General features: G+C 40.4%; 1 long non-coding RNA gene across 2 annotated transcripts in view; it reads left to right on the forward strand.

The window, feature by feature from the left end:
- The window catches only part of LOC122464217, a 30348-nt gene extending 24489 nt beyond the window's left edge, over window positions 1–5859 (forward strand). For both annotated transcript variants that reach the window (XR_006288157.1, XR_006288156.1), the window contains one exon: window positions 5568–5859. This is a non-coding gene — a long non-coding RNA (uncharacterized LOC122464217). The remainder of the gene's footprint in view (window positions 1–5567) is intronic.
- The last annotated feature ends 2048 nt before the right edge of the window (window positions 5860–7907 follow it).

Raw genomic sequence — 7907 nt, forward strand, 5'->3', positions numbered from 1 at the left:
AGCTGTGTGGGGTTGCTATCGTGCCAGGTGAGTAACCCTATCAGAGGCATGTGCGAAGTTGTCGAACGATTTTGATTTAGCCTAACGTTGATGGGCCATGTGGGCTGTTCAGTAGTCTGGTGAAAAAAATCAGCAGCAGGCCTCCCACATTGTTCCTTTCTAACCCATGTAAGTGCAGCTGCTAAAATCATCTTCCTCAGTGATCATTCTGACCACAGCACTCTCTCTTTCATCTCCCCAGGAGCTTTCCCTGCCCCACTGCAGCAAGTTCAGGCAACTTGTCCTTGTTTTACTTAACTTTACATCCATCTATTTATCTGTCTCAGTCTCTTATGTCATTTACGTCACCCTCTGAGCTTTCCACTCAGCTAGTAATGACATCCAAATCCTCTTCCTTCTTTTCATTTGCTCCCCCATAACTATCTACATACTTTTTCCTGTGCCATAGCTTATTCATAAAAAACACTCCCAAGCTTGTTCTCCAAGCTGTTCCCCACCCCTCCCGACATTCAGATCCTTGTTTTAGATCCTGTTCTGCCACACTGTCCTCAAGAAGTGATTTGACCAAGACATTTTTAAGACACATATTTTATCTACAGTGTTTTAACATAACTTATAACAAACCAATCAAACTTGTTTGGTCATGCTGTGAAGATGTCTTTGCTGAGTAACCATGTGATCCTGCTCCCATGCCTTTTCTTTCCTCTTCCATCCCCACCTCATTATTTTGTTTGCCTTTTCATTGAGTTCTGGGTGAAATTGGATTGTTAGCTTTATGGGGCAGGGATCATGTGTGATTTTTCTGTGCTGTGGGGCCCCTGAAGCACTTTTGGGCACTGTGAGATCATAAAAAATAAAAATAATAAGTGGTGACAAGACAGAAGTCAAATTTATGACAAAAGAGGCCTCTCTATTTCCTTCCCTGGAAAACATCACACAGGTCATTGTCTGACAATAACAAGAGGACTACAGGATCCAGAGCTGTCTATTTGGCTGCTTATGAGAGCACTACATTCACTAAAAAACCACTCAACAACAGAAATTAGTTATTTAATCTGGAATTAGCCTCGTTAAGCCAGGAATTCCTCTTTCTTGTGCGGTTGCTTCTTTGCAGTATGCCCATTCTTATTCTCTCTAACGGTAGCTGAGGTTCATAGAGCCACAAATTGTTGTGAGCTTCATGTTACTGCAGGGCCGACTTATCCAAATAGCTGATAAGCGTTATAGCGCATTGCAGTGGATGAAAGTTCACTGCACAACATCATTTCTTTTTACCCTAATATGTTCCAGATCACTTAATGAATCCCATTTTACTGCTGACAACATTGTTTGAGGGGTTGCCAGCAGAAGATTCTTTGGCCTCCATCTTGATGACCAAGGTGAGATTTGGAGAGAGCAGACAGTCTATAGCCCATTCATGCCGATTGTACTGTAATGAGGTGCAAGTATACACCAGGTGAACAACGGTTATGACAGGGATGACGTGTTTAAGACTCTTACATCGGTCTCCTAACATATTAAGGCAACCTGACTTCTGTGCACAGTTCAGCAAGGAGCAGTACCTTCTGCCATTTACTGTAAATGCTCTAGCTCTCTGTGACAGCTACAACCAACTGCTGATGTGTTACTTCCATTTCTCTTTCTTTAGGGTTTTTTCTTCTGCCCTCTACAGGCACAATCACACAACTGCAACTTTTTCTTTCCCCTTATTTTTCTCTACCTATCTTAGGTACTTACACGGCTCCCATGACTGTGGCATATGAAAACACAGACTATATTTCTTCTCACAATCTTTCTATAAGTAGGAAAGTGCCATTGTTCCAGTTTTAAAGATGGGGGAACTGAGGCACAGAGAATAACAGGGCCAGGTTTTTAAAGGTATTTAGGCACCTAATAATTTAGATAGGCCCTGTTGTGATAATTGGGCCTACAGATTGACCCTAATTGTGAGCTCAATTGTAAAAAGTATATGAACGTTCATAGGAAGTTATAATATCATATAATTTACAAATGTGGATGGGAAAAGGTCTGAAAGGAAGACTAAATGACTGAATTAGTCCAAAGAAAAAGCCCTACTGATATATCTCAAGGACTGTGTTAAGATCATGGCTGGTAAACAAGAAAATGTGGCTCTAGAAATTAATGAACCCAAATCTGGTTTATTGGATATTAGATCTAATTGGTGGACAATATAATGAGGGGATGTACTATTCCACCCATCACTCCCTTTTTGGCTCATTAAAGAAGGAAAATTTGGGGATAAAAATCAGCTGCTATAGCAAGCTTCCCCATCATGGCCGTCACCCCCACTGTCTCCGGGGTCCCCAGGTCTTTGTCCTAATACTGAGAAATGTTCTGGTCAGACTTTGCCAGAGAGAGAGGGATCCAGTTAACATAACCATCTCCACTGGTTCCAGCTGAATCCCAAACACCACCTGGAACGAAATAGGATTGGACTTTAACAACAGGTCCAACTTATCTCAGCTAACTTCTCTTTTCCCCAAAAGGACCATTATCATCTTTGATACCATCTAACAGATTGTCAGTTTTCCTTCTTCAACTCTCTCCAGCTAAAGCGAAAGGGAACAAGGGATGTTGTTAAAATGAAAGCCCTACTTAATACTTTATATTTCAAATGCTTTACCTGTTTTTTCTTCTTTTCTTTATCTTTAATAAAAGATTAAACAGATTTTTAATGGTGTTGTTTGCCCTGGCACTAAACAGGTTAACGTCTCTGTGTACCAAAAGCCAAATCTTGTTTGACACTGTTTAATGTTGGACAGTGATTAGATTATGTTAACACCTTTGGCCTATTTATTCCAGATAAATGAATACAACAGCACCTGGTGGGATTTTCAGACACTTAGGCTCCTAGCTCCCAAATGAATCATCCATCTTCTCTGTAGCTGTACTACAGATGGTGTAATAGTCATTAATGTATAGGACTTTCCATCTTCAATATAGGTTAGAAACAATAGCTATTTAATTATCACAGCAGCCCTTTGAAGCAGGTACTGAAAGGGATTCGCCCTGCTCCTCCTCCCGTTGTGCACTGGCTAGAAGATCTGGGAGTTTTGACATTGACCTCAGTGGGGTCAGGATTTCATCCCAGATCTGCAGGGAAGGACCATGATGCACAATCCTAAGGAGTGGTGCGTATGCACATTCTCCCTGCATCAATTTGAGCTCCAGGGATGATTGTGCCATCTTCACAGGCTTCGTCTACACTTGGAGCTTGGGGGTGTGATTCCCAGCTCCAGTAGTTAGCATGCTAAAGACAGTAGTGTAGTTGCATGGGAAGCGGTGGTGGTGGTGGGGACAGAGATGAACCACTCCAAGTATGTACCCACAGTGTCCCTGTCGATTTGTGCTTGGGGGCAGCTATCCCATGCCGCCACTTGCTGCTACCATGATTGCACAACTATTTTTGATGTGCTAGCTCAATGAGAGCTAATACAAGTATGTCTACTCAAGCTGGGAATCACCACTCCTGCCCTAGCTCTAAGCATAGAGGTAGCCACAGCGCTCTTTCTCCTGGAGGCGGTGGCTCTGCAGAGCCTCCACTGTCTGTCATGAATCATCTGGACCTTAAAATGTGCAACAAGTGAGGAGGAGAAATGATAGGTCTACAAAAATGTGAAGGGTGCAGGTCTGAAACATTCTCACCAAGGGTAGAGAGGAATGATATAGTGTTGTCCTTGGAGTATTAGTAGGAATAACTGGATGAGATCAATGGGGTGTGAAGGGAGGGGAACTTGGACTAAATATCAATGGAAAACTCCCTGACGAGCTTTTTTTAGGCAGTTCTGGGGAAGAGTTGGAAGCATTGGTTGCTTGGGATTTTTAAAATTAGGTTGGCCAAAACATTAGAAAATCTACTATAGGGAACAAGCATGTAATGACAGGGCAACAGATGTTCCATCTCAAACCCATGTGATTCTGTGATTAATTACTTTCTGCCTGTTTAAATCCTCTTTGTAGTTTTAATTAGATTACAATGTTTACTCCTTGTCCTTGAGTGATGTGCATTGTTGCTGAATTGTTAAACACTTGCTGCATTTCACCCCAGAAGTGGCTGTTCTTCTGTAGGGGAATAGTGACTCTTCTATAGATGGGAGGAGATTTTCAAAGACACAAATGGGCATTAGGCATCCAACTTGAATGATTTCCCTTAGGAATTGGGTGACTAACTGCACTTTGTGCCTTTGAGAATCTTCCTCACAGTTTACAGAAAATCACTTCGCCATAAAAGACACTGTATAGAATTACACTGTCAGAGTATTATTATTATTGTGTTTTCTCATTTTAGGAAGCTTGTAGAGGCATCAGGCTACACTGGCATTCTTAGACTTCAGGAGAGGGACCTCCATTTATGTTTGTATTGCACCTAGCATTGTGGGGTCCTGATCCTGTTTCGCCCATCTGGTCATGACTGTAATACAAACACATATTTAGCAGTAATGAAAATCAGTTTACCTGATCACCAGTCCACTGAATGCATCCGATGAAGTGAGCTGTAGCTCATGAAAGCTTATGCTCAAATAAATTGGTTAGTCTCTAAGGTGCCACAAATACTCCTTTTCTTTTTGCGGATACAGACTAACACGGCTGCTACTCTGAAACCTGATCACCCAGTGTGTTTCAAAGATTTGCAGAGAACACATCAGAGGTCAGAATGTTTACTTTGGATTCAGTGATGCCCAATGGCAGTAATCCCAGTGATCAATGGCTCTAGAAAGAGATCTTTATTCAAATTTAACTGCTGGATGCCTGAGGCTCTAGTCTAGACATCAAGCCAGATTTTCTCTTGAGAAAACATGCAAACTGCCCAAATTTTGGTCTGCCGGTGACAACTATTTGCTTCCGGAAGTATCCATTCATGACGAACGTACACAGTGTTCAGATGAGAATGTCCACGTCACTTGTTCAGGGTGCATGTGATTCACCTTTTCTGTGCAGGTTTCTTTGTATTAATATTCAGCAAATTATTCTCCGGGGAAATATAGACAGTGTAGACTGGTGATTCACAAGTCCAGTAAAGCCCCTTTGGTGTGAATAAGTTTAACCAGGTGATAAACTCAGCACTTTTACAGTGTCCTAAAATGTAAGATTCATAATAAAAAATAATAAACTGTATCTAACATTTTGATTTAAAACACCTTTCATCTAAAAAGATCTCTCAAAGTGCTATGTCCACTTCACATACTGATTATTTACTCAGATTTGGTTCAAACTGTAGCTGCACCAGCAGATCCTTGATTCTCATTTTTGGGTGCACAAACTTAGGCACTAAGCAGATGATTTTTAGAAGTGCTGAAAATCTACAGCTAAGATTGAAGCTAATGGGAGCTACAGGTGCTCATGACCTTTGAAATTCAGGCAATAGATTACTCAAATTGGGCATCCAGAATTATTGGAAACTTTTGAGAGTTTTGGCTGAGTGTCTTCTCTGCTCGAGTATACACTCGTGTCTCACTCTCTGAGGTTCTGAGAGTAGTAATATTGTGCTGTTATGTTCTGGAAAATGTTGCCATACTAATGGTGAACATTAATTCTCATCATTGCAGGTTACAAGGAAACAGAATCCAAAGAACCTCAAGACTCACTTTTGAAAGCCTCTGCAGAAAACTAATAATATTTAATGAATGTCTATATCTGAAATCCACACCTTAGTGGTATTACAGGTGACCAAGATCCAAATACCCCTACACAGTTGCTGTACCTACATCTTGGGGGAGAGTTTCAAAAGCTCCCAGGGGAATTAGAATCACAAGTCTCACTGAAAGCCTGTTGAAAAATCTCTTCCCTTGTTGTTAATGTACAGACAATCCACTTTTCTAGTTTAAAGAGATTATGTTAGGTGACATCCATAATTATAGAGCTCCAGGGAACAAACCCTTGCAGGCTAATTATAACTGTATATTGTAAATATCATGTTAAATACAACTAATTTGAACATGTAATGCCTTTAACAATTCTTCAGCCCTTCATTCCATGAAAATCTGCTCTCTGAAAGGAACCTGTTGGATCATTCTGTAAAGGAGAAGGCAGACTTTCCTTTTCCCACAGGCATATCATTGCACATACTGGATACACAATTACCATGAGGCAGGCAACAGAAAATGGAAATGGTACAAAGAGGACATACTGCCAAGTACTGTTTCATTTCCTTTCTCTACTAACTTTTCATAACACTGTTCTTTTTTTTTTCTTGTGTTCATTGGCTATGATTTGATTTATGAGGAAAAAAACATTTATATAAGATATTTGCAAAATCAGTTTGTGCAGTACCTTCCATACATGTCTTTGTCTACAGTATAAGAACATGTAAGAGATGTATCGGGTATTAAAGTGTTTGAAAGAAGGATAAATGCATAATGACAGATGAATGTCTAGGATAAATTATTGATGTATTTCACTGTAGTTGCAATTTAAATTCCAAAGAAACAGTTAATACATCAAAAATTTTGACATAAGTTCTTTTTTTATTTTAAATATTGGACAAACAGAACCGTTTTAACCCTTTCTAGAAGTAAGCGGTATGTATGCTTCCATAGATATCACCTGTGTAATGAAGGATCAGTAATATGTGTATTCAAAGTCTAAAGTGTTTTGACACTTAAATTCTTCTAAGGGTGACAGTACCTACTGAGCAACGCACACCTCTCCTCGGATTTGAATGAAGGACTTATAGATCCAAAGGCTGTAACTGTAGCATTTCACTTAAGGAATGTTTTGCATGCTAGTGGCCTTCCACTTCCCACCCTCTATAACTGGAACAGGAGTGCACATTACCACAGGTGAAGAGTTTCTTCTTCACTAGCTTGTCCACTGTTGCTGTGTATCTTTATTAACATAATTCACCCTTACTGTGAGGCACTCTACAAATCCCCTCCAGCCTCTACCTCTAATCACGCTACGTCCCAGCCCAAAGTGTGCCCTATTCTGGGTCAAGTTTTTACCTCACTGCCCGCTTTGTCTCCTCCTTGCCCTCCCAAATTCAGACCTTCATTTATGCTGCCTCCTGTGCGTTGAATAGCTCTTACTAATCTAGGACAAGCTCCTTCCTTCTGTTTCTTCCAATAATTTCTAAACCCCTACCTGGTTTGTGAACCCAACCTGTGTTAATGCATAAATCACCTGTTGTGGATTCTTTATACTGGACCTACTTTGCCTTTTTTCTGTATTTTGGTTTGTATTCTTTAACTGCTATAATGCCCTATAAATGTCTACATTACTATATTCATCAGAGTTGAAGCCAGGACTGATATACCTTATAAGTAAGGCAAGACAGCACTCATTATTTCATCTTCTGTTGGTTCTTTATCTATAATTTACCATACTCCATAATTTAAATATACCATGTCATATCATGTCTTTGGCCATACCTGAGAGCACGTCTACATTTGAGGGATGACATTCACAACACATTCAAAATCAGTGCAAACTGCAGTGATTTTGATACTTCTGGGTGTCTGTTGGTGTGTGGGATGGCTAACATCATTACTCTGAGATGATGGAGGTCATGCTTGGTGACTCTGTGGTAGCTGCTAAGCAAATCATGCAATGTAATGAATGCTCTGTAGTTGTTTTATAAGAGGAAAATGCACTTTACTTATCTCTGCTGTATGTTTCTAACTCTGTGCATGAGAATCTAATAATTGGTAAGGCCATCCTGGAAACTAGACCAAGAACTTGCAAAATTCCATTCTTTGAAACCAGAGGCAGTGTGGCCTAGGGGACAAACACTGGGCTGGGACTCAGGAGACTTGGGTTCTATTTGCAGCTTTGCAGTGACCTTGGACAAGTCATGTCATCTCATTGTGCCTCAGTTTCACCATCTGTAAAAGGGGGACAATGGTACTTATTTCCTTTGTAAAAGTGTCTTGAGGTTTACTGATGGAGAT

Source organism: Chelonia mydas, chromosome 2 (genome assembly GCF_015237465.2).
Source record: "Chelonia mydas isolate rCheMyd1 chromosome 2, rCheMyd1.pri.v2, whole genome shotgun sequence".
Classification (NCBI taxonomy): Eukaryota; Metazoa; Chordata; order Testudines; family Cheloniidae; genus Chelonia; species Chelonia mydas.